Source organism: Pinus tabuliformis, chromosome 1_2 (assembly GCF_031772625.1).
Source record: "Pinus tabuliformis cultivar Carrire ecotype Pingquan chromosome 1_2, CPIR1, whole genome shotgun sequence".
Classification (NCBI taxonomy): domain Eukaryota; kingdom Viridiplantae; phylum Streptophyta; class Pinopsida; order Pinales; family Pinaceae; genus Pinus; species Pinus tabuliformis.
Genome location: NC_142298.1, coordinates 68,430,234 through 68,446,077, shown reverse-complemented (window position 1 = coordinate 68,446,077; position 15,844 = coordinate 68,430,234). Strand labels below are relative to the sequence as shown.

At 39.8% G+C, this 15,844-nt stretch overlaps 1 protein-coding gene across 1 annotated transcript in view; it reads left to right on the top strand.

Moving 5' to 3' along the window:
- Nucleotides 1-15,844, top strand: part of LOC149204453 (B3 domain-containing protein Os01g0905400-like) — a 259,381-nt gene that overhangs the window by 1,387 nt on the left and 242,150 nt on the right. The gene's annotated exons all lie outside the window — the stretch shown is intronic.

Here is a 15,844-nt window from a genome sequence, read left to right as displayed (position 1 = left end):
CTATAGTTTGCGTAAAATGCCTCCAAAGACAAGATATATTATTTTCTTTTTGTATTGTGTTATTATGGAGAAAAAAAAATGTCCATTCTATTTTGTGCTATTATGGTGAAAAAATCGATTAGTACTTAAGTATTTGACAACATTCTTCAATCATAATCTGAAAATATATGGGAAAGCGCAAAAGTTATTAGTATTCGAAGTCACGCTAATTCATGCACTCATTTATGAGAATGCATTTAGAGTTATTTATCTATCGTTATGGGAATGCATAGTTACAAGATTCGGTCATATTGCTGCTAGGAAATTAAACACAAATACTAATACAGTACGGTCGGTACTGTTTACTGTACTCATAAACCCATAAATCCCCAAAAAATCTCAAAAATCTTTTTAAAAAAATGCAAAATTTTCCAAAAATGAATTATTTTTTTGTGGTTTATTGCATTTTTGACACGCGAGTTCTTCTAAACTCTGTTCATGGAAATAGCATCCATAAAAGGCAACGCAATGATAAAATTCCCATTGTTGCTGATGGGAGTTCTATCTCAATTAGATGCTTAATGTTGGATTTACATAAAAATTTCCAGATATGTTCATGGAATTAGCATCCATAAGAAGCTGTGCGATAGTAAAATTCCCATTGTTGATGATGGTTAGTTCTATCTCCAATTAGATGTCTAATGTTGGATTAGCTTAAAAATTTCCATTGTTGGTAGACAACGAATTCTTTATATGCCAACGTTGGATTAGCTAAAAAAGCTTGGTTCAGCTTGGTTTGAACTTAACTTGTCTCCCATGGATCGTAGGCCACCCTTGAATCTTTTGTGAAAACGGTGCACTTAAAAAAGTTTCAAAGCTATTGGAATATCATTTTACCTTCATCTACTTCTTTAAATAATAGCTAAGATTTCCACATTCCTTATTCCGTGCCCATGTACTAATTTAGTGTTGTCTCCAATTTTAATGCCTATCCAATCCATTTTGTATGATTTTGTTATCCAATCCTACACAATCCACAATCCATTTTAAATTCTTTTTTTGTTTTTGGATTTTAGACTGGAGGAGTTAGTAACTTGATTAGGGTGACCTGGGCTAGGCTTGGAATCAAACCAGCTAGCTACCACTATGTTCCATAGGACATTTGCAACAGTCTACAAGTCACATATACTAGAAACTTGCGACTCGTCCTAAGTTCAAGACAATCCCCATAACTATGGGGCACTTACATTTATAATGAAGCCAATTTGGGCCAACATGTAATGGGAGTTGGAACCTTGGTGTGAAGGTTGACAAGCTTCCTTTTGATCAATAGAGCTATTACATTGAACTTTGCAATATTATTTGAGGTACGCCCTCCACCATTTTTGAATGACTTGATGAATTTTCCATTTTGTGCCCTCATGTTTCCTATTTAGCCTATTCTCACTAGGTCACCTTTCTATGCTCCATCAAAACTGCATGGATCTCGATCTCCACCTAAATATTTGCTAGTCTATAGCCAAAGGGTATTACTAATTGCTAAATGCCCTTGCCATATGAGTTTCTATGTATATCTAATTGCTAAATGCCCTTGCCATATGAGTTTCTATGTATATCTAGCGCATCTTCAAGCAAGGTTTTTCAATCCTCAAATTCTTTGCTCTGAAAACAAGATTTCTCTATACAGCCTTACAAGCGACTGTTGTGATGTCCCTTTCCAATCCGTAGAAGCATGAAAGGGTCACCAGAATAAAATAAAGGTTTAAGTTTCCAATATTGTGGGCTATTGACAGAAAATAAAGGGGTCAACTTAAACCTTTCCACAATCTGCAACAAGAAAAGGTGCCAACACGGAGGATTCTACACGACAGCCTCTGTTTCTGTCTCGAATCTCGATGGATATAAAGCCAAATAGAAATGGAGACATTGCAACGAAAGATATGAGAGCGGATTACATTCTTGCAGGTAAGCAAATATTTCCAACCTGAAAGCTATGAGGATTTTTTTTTAAATTGTTGTATACCATTGTTCATCTGACAATGCATGTGTATTTCTTCTGTTGAGGTTCTCCAAGGCATTAATTCTGGCCAGTCTAATTCGCTGAGGAATCTGCCTGAATTTTCTTTGGTTCTGCCAAAGAGTGCAGTTAGTGGCGATTACAGGATTGTAAGCTCCCTCCAACCCTCATTAAATTTCAGAACATGGATAAAACTCCATAGAAAGGCTTATAGTTTGCATAAAATGCTTCCAAGCACAGAACATAGTGTTTTCTTTGTTGAAAGTTTTGTGTTATTATGGTGAAAAAATTGTTCATTTTGTGGTATTATGGTGAAGAAATCGAATAGTACTCAAGTATTCGACAACATTCTTCAATCATAATCTCAAAATATACGGGTTCTTTGTTAATTGCAAAAGTTATTAGTATTCGAAGTCACGCTAATGCATGCACTCATTTTTGAGAATGCATTTAGAGTTATTGATCTGATCGTTATGTGGAATGAACAGCTACAAGATTCGGTCATGTCGCCGTGAGGAAATTCAGCTGAAATACTAATACAGTATGGTCAGTACTGTACCCATAGACCCATAAACCCCAAAAAAATCTCAAACGTTAAAAAAATGCAAAATTTTCCAAAAATGAATTTTTTTTTGTGGTTTATTTCATTCTTGACACTCAAATTCTTCTAAAATCTGTTCATGGAATTAGCATCCATAAGAGGCAATGCAATGGTAAAATTCCTATTGCTGATGATGGCGAGTTCTATCTCAATTAGATGCCTAATGTTGTATATACTTAAAAATTTCCAAGTATCTTCATGGAATTAGCATCCATAAGAAGCAGCGCGATAGTAAAATTCCAATTGTTGATGATGGTTAGTTCTATCTCAATTAGATGTCTAACATTGAATTAGTTTAAAAATTTCCATTGTTGATAGACAATGAATTATTTATATGATTAATGTTGAATTAACTAAAAAAACTTGGTTCTAACTTAACTTGTCTTCCATGGATCCTAGGTCACTCTTGAGTCTTTTGTGAAAACAGTGCACTTAAAGAAGTTTCAAAGCTATATTGGGATATCATTTAATGTTAGGTCCCTATACTACTAGTGTAACCCCTTATTGTTATTAGTGCAACCCCCTTATTATATTGTTGTGTCCATGTAGTCCCCATATTGTTATTATTGTGCCCCCATAGAAGTCCACTATTGTTATTATTGTGCAGTTATATTATTATTGATATGTCGGCTCTGATTGTATTATGACCCCTTAGACTCCTATATATAGAAAGGAGGTCTTTTCATTTGTAACACCCAATAATTGTTCATTTGTGTAATGTAAAGGAGGTTTCCCCTCGAAGAGGCTGAATTCTAAAGCGTTTATCTCTCTTATCTATCTTTTTGTGAGCTGGTTTTATAACATTTGGTATCAGAGCTTTGGATTCTAGGGTTTTGTTGCTCCAAACAGGTCTTCTTGGCATTTTCACTATAATTTTTTTTTTGCACCGTTTCCGAAGCTAAGAAAAAAACCCATTTGAAATGAAATCTCGCTAAACCTCGGGTCCGAATTTCAGATCTTGTCTCATTATCTTTTCAGAGATATGATTTGCGGAAGTTAGGGTTTTTTGGAAGCCCCATAATTTCATCTCAAACAAGTCATTGTGAACTTGTCGCTATAATTTGTTTACTACGAAGGTTCAAACTCTGAAATTAAAACCCATTTGAGAAGAACTCGTGGGGAAGCGTGGGCCTGAATTTCAGATCTTGTTTCACTATATTTTCGGAGATACAGTCCAAGACATTTAGGTTTTCTACAAGCTCCCGAATTACATCCCAAACAAGTGACCTGGGGAAAATCATCATAACTGTTTCTCTGAGCATCAGATTGAAATTTCGTAAGATGTTACAGAAAGAGGACGCACTGTAGTTTTCTGTGTATATTTTTCAGATCCGAAGGTCGAAATAGTGATATGTGGAACTTCATACAATTTCGATCTTCTGAAAAGGTATATAATCAGGTCATCTTGGGAGATTGTGCATAACTCTTTCTTGGAGAATTCAATTTCCATCATACTGGTGGCATTGGAAAGATGACACAGAGGGCTACTGCAGGTCTCGATTTCAGAACTAGAAGATTCGAAATTATAGAGTGATAGTCGTTTCAAGATCGAGCTCCTAAAATAAAAAAAAATGATATGAGGAAGTTTGATGGCAAGGATCCTGTAAATTGGATACTACAGATGGAGCAATATTTTGATCTACATGAGGTGCAACTGTTACAAAAGGTATGTATCGCATCTTCATATTTAGAACCAGATCAATTTTTATGGTATAAATGGCTTTGTTCTCGTAAACCACTTGTTACGTGGTCGATTTTCATGGAGGAAATGATAGCACATTATGAAAATACAAAGAGAAACACCTTCTTTAGCCAATTGATAAATCTCAAAGAAAAGTGGTCAATGGCAAAGCACATTGAGGACTTTAAAAAATTGAATATAAGGGAAAATGATATTCCAGAGAAGCAGAGGATTGATGTCTTCATAGGGACTTTAAAGGATAACATTCAACATGAGGTTCATCTTTGGGAACCTGATTCGTTGGAGAAGGGATTCAGGTTGGAAAGGAAAGTGGAAAGCAAAATTATGGCAACAAGGATGTCTACCCTTCACAACTATAAAGATGGAAGTGTTGTTTTTCCTAGCCTTCCATAACCTATAAGGGTGACACTACAACAAATGGAAGAAAAAAGAGCAAAAGGGCTTTGTTACAATTGTGATAACAAATATATTAAAGGTCATAAGTGTGCTGAGAAGAAATTATTTTACATTGATTCTGAGAGGAGGAACAAAAGGATCAAGAAATGTCAAAAGAAGAGGATATACACCAGGAACCAACCCCAAAGAAAGAAGAAATGAATCCGACCATATCTTGTAAAGCATTGGCAAGAATTACCACTCCTCAAACTCTCAAGATAGAAGGACATATCAAGAAGAACAAGGTTCAAGAAGGGAAAGATCACATCGAGCATCAAGAAATTAATCTGACAATATCTTGTAATGCATTGGCCGGAATTACCATTCCTCAAACTATCAAGATAAAAGGACTGTTAAAATTGACAACTAGGGCCAAACTCCACGTGGATCACCTTATTTATGGCTTCTGATATTTTTCCTAGATTCCTCTCATCGAGAGGTGTAGGATTGATCTAAAGATCATCTGATTCTGATAAAGTATATATGGAGATATGAATTTATTCTGATTATGGACAAATTGTCAAGGTCGGCCAACAAACTTATTATGTAAGCTCAGAAGCTCAACAGTCATGTCTATTCAACCTCAACGTTTGCATATAAATACAAGGAACATTCTCCTCATTTGGACAATTCAATTCACTCATCTTCTCTCTCTCTCTCCTATGCATAAAAGGAGCCTCTCTCTCTCTCACACACACGTGTGGCTGAAAGGAAGACATCCTAGGGCAAGGAAGACACAGAAAGAAGGACGCTAGGGTAGCAGGTCATCTCTTTGACCAGCGTTGACCAAATGTTGACCTTTCTGAAGTGCGGATTGGGTGTGGTTGCCTCTCCTAGGCAGGCTACAATTTTTGGCACGAAAATTGAGGTGATTTGACCTCTGGTTTGACCGGTGTTGACTGCCCCAGTCTAGCGCTGCAAGTTGACTTCATAAATCTGCAAATTGATTGAACTTTTGGGGCTGTTCAAGGGCTATTTCTTTAGGCTGTTCGAGGAAAAGTTGACCAGAAATTGACCAAGTATTTTAGAGGTCAATTTTAGCTAGTTTGACCAAGTTTGACTTTGCTGATCTAGGATTTGCAGCTACTGATATAAAATTACAGAATTCAGATTTTGTACTATTTTCTGCTGAACTATTGAAGATAAAAGAAGATTTGATCAAAGGGTTTCCCTGCATTGGGGTTTGTCCCTGGCTAGTCGCCACATTTTGTCTCTTGTCTTGGCTTGTTTTCTGTTGGTCATTTAATGTTCTATTTGCACTTTACTTAATGTATATGTGATTGCTAATCTGTGGCTAATAAGAAGAAAAATAAGTAAACTGCTCTAAGCATAGAACATACCATAATTTAACATGGTATCAGAGTTGAGGTGAAGACAAAGCCCAAGCAAGAGCAAGAGTAATCACCGAATAGAAGGTTGGCAAGACTATCTTAAAGAAATCATGGGGTCCTCAACGCACTTCCCTGCTGAAGACAAACTCTGTGAGAAGTCTGACTATCACGGATGGAAGATGTCTCTCGATCTAACATTAGAAGAGCAGGAAGTGTTGGACCATGTGAGAGGCAGGATTGTTGAGCCTCCATCAAATGCATCCGCTGCTGCTAGAAACAAATGGACCAAGAGAGAAGTCAAAGCAAGGAAGATCATCCGGGACTCTATCGACAAGCGCTTGGTGGCTTATGTTTCCGAGCTGAACACCCCCAAGGAAATCTACGATAGACTGGTGAGTTTATTTAAAGTTAATGATGCAAATCAAGTCTTGTTTTTTAGAAATAAGCTGAAGGAAATTAAGAAGGGAAAAGATGAGAGTATGCAAGCATATTTCTTTAGGATCACTGAGATCAAGAATGATCTCCTGTCTATTGGGGAAGTAATTCCTGATAGGGAAATGATACTCACAACTCTTGGAGGACTACCATCTGAATGGTATATATTTAGGAATATTCTTCTCAACAATAACGTAATTCCTGGATTTGAGGAATTAATGGCCAGATGCATTCAAGAAGAAACGAGGATGGAAGAGCAAGAAATGCCCATATTTAAAGGTCATCCCTTTGCCTTTTCTTCTTATACTAAAAGAAGAAACAATTTCGGGGCTAAATTCAAAGGAAAGGCTAGACCAAAGGGTGGAAAAAAAGGACAATGTTACAATTGCAATAAAATGGGTCACTATGCAAGGGAGTACCCTGATAAAAGGGACTCACACCGGGACAATGATCAAAATCCCTCTCAAGGAAATCAAAGGAATGGTAGGTCAAATGGTCGAGGTAAAAGAAGTGTCGGAAATCAAGGAAGAGGACAACCATTCAAGAAGGCAAGAAATTCCAGGTATGAATCTAACATTGTTAACAATAAGCAAGATGAATATTATCTACTAGCAGTTTTATCTACTACTGCTCCTTCAGACTCGCTGGGAAATTGGCTTATTGATAGTGGTGCCTCAAGGCACTTCACTGGTTACAAAGAAGCTCTCTATAATTTGATGGAGAAGGAAACCAACCTGGAAATTGTTCTTGGAGATAATTCAAAATATCCCGTGAAAGGCGTAGGAAATGTCACTCTTCAATTGAATTAGGGTAATAGCATCCACTTACAAGATGTATTATATGTACCTGATCTCAAAAAGAACCGGGTGTCCATTTCGGCAATGGAAGACAAAGGCTACAAGGTGGCCTTTAGCGATGGCAAGGTACGTGCGTCGTGTATGGAAAAAGAACTTTAAAGATGCTTTTACTCTTAGATTTCGAGTTGATTCATTATATCGGGTCGGTGGAAGTCCGCTAGGAGTCGTGTCTTGTGACACATCTCTTCAGTCCGAATTATGGCATCGGAGGTTTGCTCACCTTCATTATAAAGCTCTACCCGATGTAAGAAAAATGGTAACCGGGATGCCCGAGTTTAGATTAGAGGCAGAAGGTGTATGTCTAGGATGTGCCGAAGGGAAGCTCAAAAGGGGACCATTGCCCTCAAGCCAAAGCAAGACCTCCGGTATATTGCAGTTGGTTCACTCAGACATATCCGGTATGATGCCTGTGAACTCCTTGGGAGGATATTTATATTACCTCACTTTTACAGATGATTATTCTCGCAAGACTTGGATATACTTCTTGAAAAAGAAGGATGAAGTGTTCTCCTGGTTTCGACACTTCAAAGCCTTGATCGAGAATCAAACCGAAAAGAAGATCAAGATTTTAAGGATTGATAATGGGACTGAATATGAATCCAATGAGTTTCATGACTTTTGCAAAGAGGCTAGCATTAAGAGGGAGACTACTACACCATATACTCTTGAACAGAATGGTGTGGTGGAAAGGAAGAATCGTACAATTATGGAAGCTATCCGTGCTATGCTCCATGATCAAAGACTTTTGAAATTTCTATGGGCCGAAGCTACAAATACCGCCATATATGTACAAAACCGATGCCCTCATCAAGCATTGGGTTCCAAGACTCCCGAAGAAATGTTCACTGGTAAGAAACCTGACGTATCTCATTTTAGAATTTTTGGAAGCCCTGTATATTTTCATGTGCCTAAAGAAAAAATGAATAAATTGGGTGCATCTGGAAAGAAAGGAACCTTCGTGGGCTATAGCGAAAATACTAAGGGCTATAAAATCTATGTAGCTGGTCAAAGGGAAATCTAGATTAGTCATGATGTCACCTTTGACGAAGATATGGCTCTTAGCAAGGTAGACAATCTTCCTACTTTCAGGGGATCTAAAGAAGCTAACACCGGTGAACCGAAGGAAAAAGAAGATGAGACGATGCCCGATGTGGAAGAACCTATGGATCCTATTGATCCTCCTCCGCAAGAGCCTTCCTCTTCTAGGAAGAGGCCTTCATGGCTTAGGGGGACACTTGATGATGCTAAAGGACACATTGCACCTCGAGGAACCTTTCGTGAAAGTAAGAAGCCGAACAAGTATCAGGGATACCTGACCATCATGAGCACGATCATCCAAAATGAGCCTTCGTCATTCACAGATGCCTTCAAGCATCAAGTATGGAAGGATGCTATGATCGAGGAATGAGTCCATTATGAAAAACGATGTCTGGGATATGGTCCCCAGACCCCAAGACAAAGCAGTTGTAACTTCAAAATGGCTTTACAAGATAAAGCATGCAATTGATGGAAGGGTGGAAAAGTATAAGGCTCGTTTTATCGCTCATGGCTTCTCCCAGAAGGAAGGTATAGATTATGACGAGATATTTGCACTTGTTGCCCGATTTACCACCATCCGCTCGATCATAGCCCTTGATGCTTCACAAGGATGGAACCTACATTAGATGGATGTCAAGACTGCGTTCTTACATGGTTCGATCAAAGAAGAGGTCTATGTGGAGCAACCCGAAGGATTTGAGATTTATGATCAAGAATCTCATGTGTGCAGATTGAAGAAGGCCCTCTATGGGCTAAAGCAAGCGCCCCGAGAATGGTATGAGAGGATCGATAGCTACTTGATGAAGCTGGGATTCACTAGGAGTGAAGCTGACCCTAACCTTTACTTTAAGGTTATAGATGACAAGCCTCTCATACTGGTGCTATATGTTGACAACCTCTTTCTAACAGGTGCAAACCCTCTCATTCACGAATGTGAGAGGGAGTTGGCTTCTAAGTTCGAGATGAAAGACCTAGGACTTATGCACTATTTCCTAGGACTGGAAGTCTGGCAGAAACCAGGGGAGATTTTCCTATCTCAAAGAAAATATGTGGTGAAGATATTGGAGAGATTCGGCATGGTGGACTGCAAGCTCGTAACTACCCTGATGGAGCTTGACTTCAAGAAGTTAAGCGGTAGTGCTGCTGGACCTGTTTTACGAAATGCTACCAAGTATCGTCAACTCGTCGGAGCATTAATGTTCTTGGTGAACTCCCATCTGGATATATGCTTTGCAGTCAACATATGGTTGAGCCTCACCACTCACATTGGATTGGTGCCAAGAATCTATTGAGATATCTTCGTGGCACAATCACTCATGGGTTGAGATACACTGCCGGAGATGTGAGACTACTTGGGTATACTGATGCTGATTGGGCAGGCAGTGTGATGGACCGAAAAATCACTTCCGGGTGTTGTTTCTCTTTGGGATCTGCCTCGATATCCTGGATGAGCAGGAAGCAGAAGTCAGTGGCTTTGAGCACCGCCAAGGCAGAGTACATCGCTACTAGCATGGCCTCCTGTGAGGCAGTCTGATTGTGAAAGCTCTTCAGTGCGCTGTTTGGATTTACATTGGATACCACCGTGATTCTGTGTGACAACCAGAGCGAGATCCGTTTATCAGAAAATCCTGTATTTCATGATCGCTCCAAGCATATCAATATCAGGTACCACTATATACGAGATATGGTGCAACGAGGAGCAATAATGCTCCAACATATCGGTACAGATGAACAGGTTGCTGACATTTTGACAAAACCCCTAAGAAAGGTCAAATTCCCAACTTTCCAAGAACGACTTGGTGTTGTTTAGAGACCCTCTTATGAGGGTCGAGTATGATGTATTGAGCTCTGGGACCTTCAGGGGGGCGACGTACTTCTTGGAGCGACATTTGACCACAGGGCGACTCACCATCCCCTAGTGGTGCACTATGTATAGGGTAAAGGTTCAACCTTCCCCTGTGACACCTCGTGGCGACTGTGGAACATGATAATTAGTTCTCCTGTGGGCCAGGATGATTCGTTCTCCGTGGCGACTGTGGAGCAGGATGATTAGTTCTCTTGTAGGTCAGGATGATTAGTTCTCCGTGGCATCCACTGGACAGGATGATTCGTTCTCCTGTGGACAGGATGATTAGTTCTCTTATCGAGGTATCCTACCCATGCAGTATGGGACTCATGAGAAGTACCTCTCATTTAATCAATGAGCGGGGAAATGAGGATAGGGATCATAGTAGTCCTATCAATGGATGCATCGCTGTATCTACCATACTCCCTATGCTAGGATGACCTCCATTGATCTGGGATTAGTGAGAGTGGTTTACACTCTGAGACTGACTTTGGGTCAGTGGAGGATGGTATGATACATCCTTGATCATTTCTTCTTCTTCATAGTTCGAGCAGAGCAGAATAGAGCAAAGCAGAGCATAGCAAAATGGGGTCAAGCTGTACAAGACAGTGCATTTGATGAATGGATAACAGTGACGGTCTGACGGATTGCAGATGAAGTTCTTCCTAGTTGAGAGGGAGTGTTAAAATTGGCAACTAGGGCCAAACTCCATGTGGATCACCTTATTTATGGCTTTTGATATTTTTCCTAGATTCCTCTCAACGAGAGGTGTAGGATTGATCTAAAGATCATCTGATTCCGATAAAGTATTTATGGAGATATGAATTTATTTTGATTATCGACAAATTGTCAAGGTCGGCCAACAAACTTATGTAGGCTCAGAAGCCCAACAGTCATGTCTATTCAACCTCAAAGTTTGCATATAAATACAAGGAGCATTCTCCTCATTTGGACAATTCAATTCACTCATCTTCTCTCTCTCCTACGCATAAAAGGAGCCTCTCTCTCTCTCTCACACGTGTGGCTGAAAGGAAGACGTCCTAGGGCACGGAAGACATAGAAAGGACGCTAGGGTAGCAGGTCATCTCTTTGACCAGCGTTGACCAAGCATTGACCTTCATGAAGTGCGGATTGGGTGTGGTTGCCTCTCCTAGGCAGGCTACAATTTTTGGCATGAAAATCGAGGTGATTTGACCTCTGGTTTGACCGGTGTTGACTGCCCTAGTTTAGGGCTGCGAGTTGACTTCAAAAATTTGCAAATTGACTGAACTTTTGGGGTTGTTCAAGGGTTGTTTCTTCAGGCTGTTCGAGGACAAGTTGACCAGAAATTGACCAAGTATTTTAGAGGTCAATTTCAGCTAGTTTGACCAAGTTTGAATTAGCTGATCTAGGGTTTGCGGCTGCTGATATAAAATTATAGAATTTAGATTTTGTACTATTTTCTGCTGAACTATTGAAGATAAAAGAAGATTTGATCAAAGGGTTTTCCCGCATTGGGGTTTGTCCCTGGCTAGCCGCCACATCTTGTGTCTCTTGTCTTGGCTTGTTTTCTGTTGATCATTTAATGTTCTATATGCACTTTACTTAATGTATATATGATTGCTAATCTGTGGCTAATAAGAAGAAAAATAAGTAAATTGCTCTAAGCATAGAACATACCATAATTTAACAAGGACATATCAAGAAGAAAAATGTTCAAGAAGTGAAAGATTACATTGAGCATCAAGAAATGCATCCGACCATATCTTGTAAAGAATTGGCAAGAATTACCGCTCCTCAAACTCTCAAGATCGAAGGACATATCAAGAAGAAAAAGGTTCAAGAAGTGAAAGATCACATCGAGAAAGAAAAAATGACTCCGACCATATCTTGTAATGCATTGCTAGAATTACCACTTCTCAAACTATGAAGATAGAAGGACATATCAAGAAGAAAAATGTTTAAGAAGTGAAAGATCACATCGAGCATCAAGAAATGAATCCGACCATATCTTGTAATGTATTGGAAGAAATTACCACTCCTCAAACTCTCAAGATAGGACATATCAAGAAGAAAAAGATTCAAGTAGTGAAAGATCACATCGAGCATCAACAAGAAGTTCTCCAACTTGTAAATGATAATGCTACTTTGGTGTAGAATCAAATGAAATAACAGGCAGATCAACATTGCAGTGAAAGATGTTTTGATGGAGGCGATTAGGGATTTTTATGGCTATTTCTAAAGAAAACTATTTATGAGAAGTAAATGTTGGAAATACTACATGCACTTAAGAAATGGCGACCTTGCCTAATGGGAAGACACTTCAAGGTAAAAATGGATCATGATAGTCTTAAATACTTTTTAGAACAAATATTATCCTTAGAAGAACATAAAAAATGGGTCGCAAATATGTTGGGTTATGACTTTGAAATCATCTACAAAAAATGGAAGCAAAATGTTGTTGCAGATGCACTCTCAAGAAAGGATGAGGATGTGGAAGCATTGTTTTGTGCTATTTCTATTATTCAACTAGATTGGATAAACGAAGCTAGGGATGAATGGAAGAAGGACGAAGAAGTGTGGCCACTCATTCAAAAGTTGCAGAAGATCCCAGTTCAAACAATATTGGCAGAACTTGACGAGGAAGGAAAAATCATATTGGAACCTGGAGCAGTCACAAAAACAAGAACCCGACAGCGACGAAATCGATCAATTTCAGAGTACATCATCAAGTGGAAGAACTTATCCGCTGACGATTCCACATGGGAGGACAATAATTTTATACAGAAGCATCAAGAATTACTTAAGCGTTGAGGACAACACTTTTTGAAGGAGAGGGGCATGTTAGGTCCCTGTACTATTAGTGTAACCCCTTATTGTTATTAATGCAACCCCCTTATTATATTGTTGTGTCCATGTAGTCTCCATATTGTTATTATTGTGCCCCATAGAAGCCCACTATTGTTATTATTGTGCAGTGATCCAAAATGGATTTTGGATAGACTCCTAAGTCTAAGTGTTCCTCACAGAGGAAAATGAAAGTCCAAGGAAGTTCTTGGAAATAGCCCCATGGAAGAGATCTTATCATTTTGAATCTACTGCAACTTGAATGGGCAAAAATGGACTTAGGATGCAGAAGTTATCGCAGAAAGAAGATGCCCTTTGTTCTTTGGAAAAAGTGGCAAAATCCCTTAAAATGGGCAAAAAACCCTTATAAAGGGAAATCGCGTCGGAGGAGGTCCAAAAGGCGGACTTAAGCGGAAAGGGGAGAAACCCCTGATTGCCGATCCTTGACATATCGGGTCGGAGGTAGGCTTGTGCATATAACCTAAGGCAAGGACCCTGGGCCGATGCAATATTGCGATCGCCGATATCGACGGATTGGCGTTGGCGATGCCACTGGGCAAAGGATAGACCCCCGGGCCAACGCAACTCACGATTGTAATATATCGCATCGCAACGTCGCCTCGAAGCGATGTAAAAGCGGTGATAACGCCGGACCCGATGGACTTTATAGGCACGGTTTGATAAGTTTTGAGTTCCGGTAAAAGGGAATTTTCTGTGTATTGGTGTATTTTGGCATGAAAACCAAAATACAAAGGAAAGACGCCCGAAGCGATAAAGCGGACCTGAAAGGGAATTATAAACGCAGCGCCATGTTATTTGAGTTCTGATAGAGTGGGATTTCGGGCGGGCCTCAAGCGGTAAGCGGTATTGGATCGGCTTCACCCGATCCATACAATGAACGACGCGTGGCTTGGTAGAGGAGCAGAGAAATTTCCTTTTCGGGTGGGTAACCTCTGTACCCTTAAGCCACCTGAAACTGCATGTTGACCGTTGGATCGGAGATCACCCAGTTCGACGGTGGAGCTTGTGAAAGCGACCCAAGGTGGACTCGGTGCGATATTAGGGCGATTTCAATATAATTTGAAGTCCGATAAAAAGGATTTTGTCAGGTTTTTGAATGTTTTCTCGTGTATTTGGGATCTCACCCAATAAGTTAATGCGACGCGATATAACACCTAATGGCGGACCCGATAGGGATTTTAGGGGCGATTGAATGGAATTTCACGTCTGGATTTCACATCCGATAATGTATTTTCAGAAATTTCTGTGTAATGAAATTTTCTCTGTTTTCGGGTTTTTGCTTAAGAGAAGGCCCTGAAACCTCTGTAACCACTCTAGATCCTCATGCCACGCTGCAAGCGAGCATTTTTATAGGCAATGATGCATTTTGAAGCCACAGAGCCACAGAGTTAGATGGCCAGTCGAACTAACAAGGAGCAGGGAAGACGTAGAGGCACAAAGAGATGATGATATGCAGAGAAACGGTTGGGGTAGCCAAAAAGTTGGAAAAGTACCTCAAAGGAGGCAAAGAGCACGATTGAGAGCGCAGGCAGGCAGGGCCAGCAAAAGCTGAAGCGCAGAGTAGCTGAGGGAGGTTTCTGGAGTTGTTTAGAGGTTGAGAAAAAAACCAAAGAGCTGAAGGTTGCCGAGGGAGTTGGAGGACTGCTGAGAGCTCAGAGAAGCCAGAGCCGAAGAGCCAGAGCCAGAGCCATTATCCAGAGCTGAGCCGCAGAGCCAGAAAGGCGAGAGCTTCAAGAGCTAGGGATAAGATTGTGTCTAAACCCATTGTGTTTTGTATAAACCAATAGAGTTGAGCCAGGAGCTTGTAAAAGGACTTATACCATAATCCCAGAGAGCCTAGTTGAGTTGACTAGAGCTCATGGAGACGTAGCCCAAGAGTTTTGGGTGAACTCCTAATTAAATTGCTGCCTTATTTGTTTGTTTTATCGCTGCATTGTTTACTGTTATATGTATGTTATATCAGCATAAACAACAGAATTTTAAAGAACATAAATAGTCAAAAACAAACATAAGCATACACCTTATTTTCAAGAACATATTTAATTCCGCATTGGTTAATCATAAAGACTTCAGAATATTTAAGCTTTGGAAGTGGGAGAGGTTCTTGTAAGTTAGACAAGAAGCCTAAGTGCCCCATTCCCAGATCAGGGGGTATTGGAGTCTGAGATTGATTAACCCCACCCTTAAAGAAGGTTATATCAGAATGCTTGATTGGCAGAGCAAAGATTACTTGTCTGGAAGGTGTTTGGGCAGTCAAGGATTGATCGTAAGCTTGTTGCAGATTGACTATTGTGTGAGTTTGCAGAGGTGAAGGGAAAGCTATTGATAGCTCAGTCCAGGAAGGAAAAGAAGGAAGAAGGGCTGAAGGCATTCTTCTTACCCCAAAGGACCTCAAGGCAATCCTTGAAGCACAAGAGGTTTGTTGCAAAAGTTTGTTGAATAAGCTCTTTATTAATCTTGTTAGAAGTTCTTTTGTTCATTGGTATAATGACAACTCCTACAAGTGAGTCCTCAAATTCTTCTTTCTTCACAAGAGTCTTTGATGAGGACATGAAGGAAGATTTGGCCACCATGATGGATATGGTGAGAGAAATGTATGAGGATGAAAGGAAGAGCAGCATACTTAGAGAGCAGTTGAATTCTGTGGAGGAAGAGAAGCAGATGCTTTCTGACAAATTGCAGGAAATGGAGAGGCAACTTCATATTGCAAATATGAACTTGGAAAGGATGCATGAGTTGGAGGCACAACTCTTTTT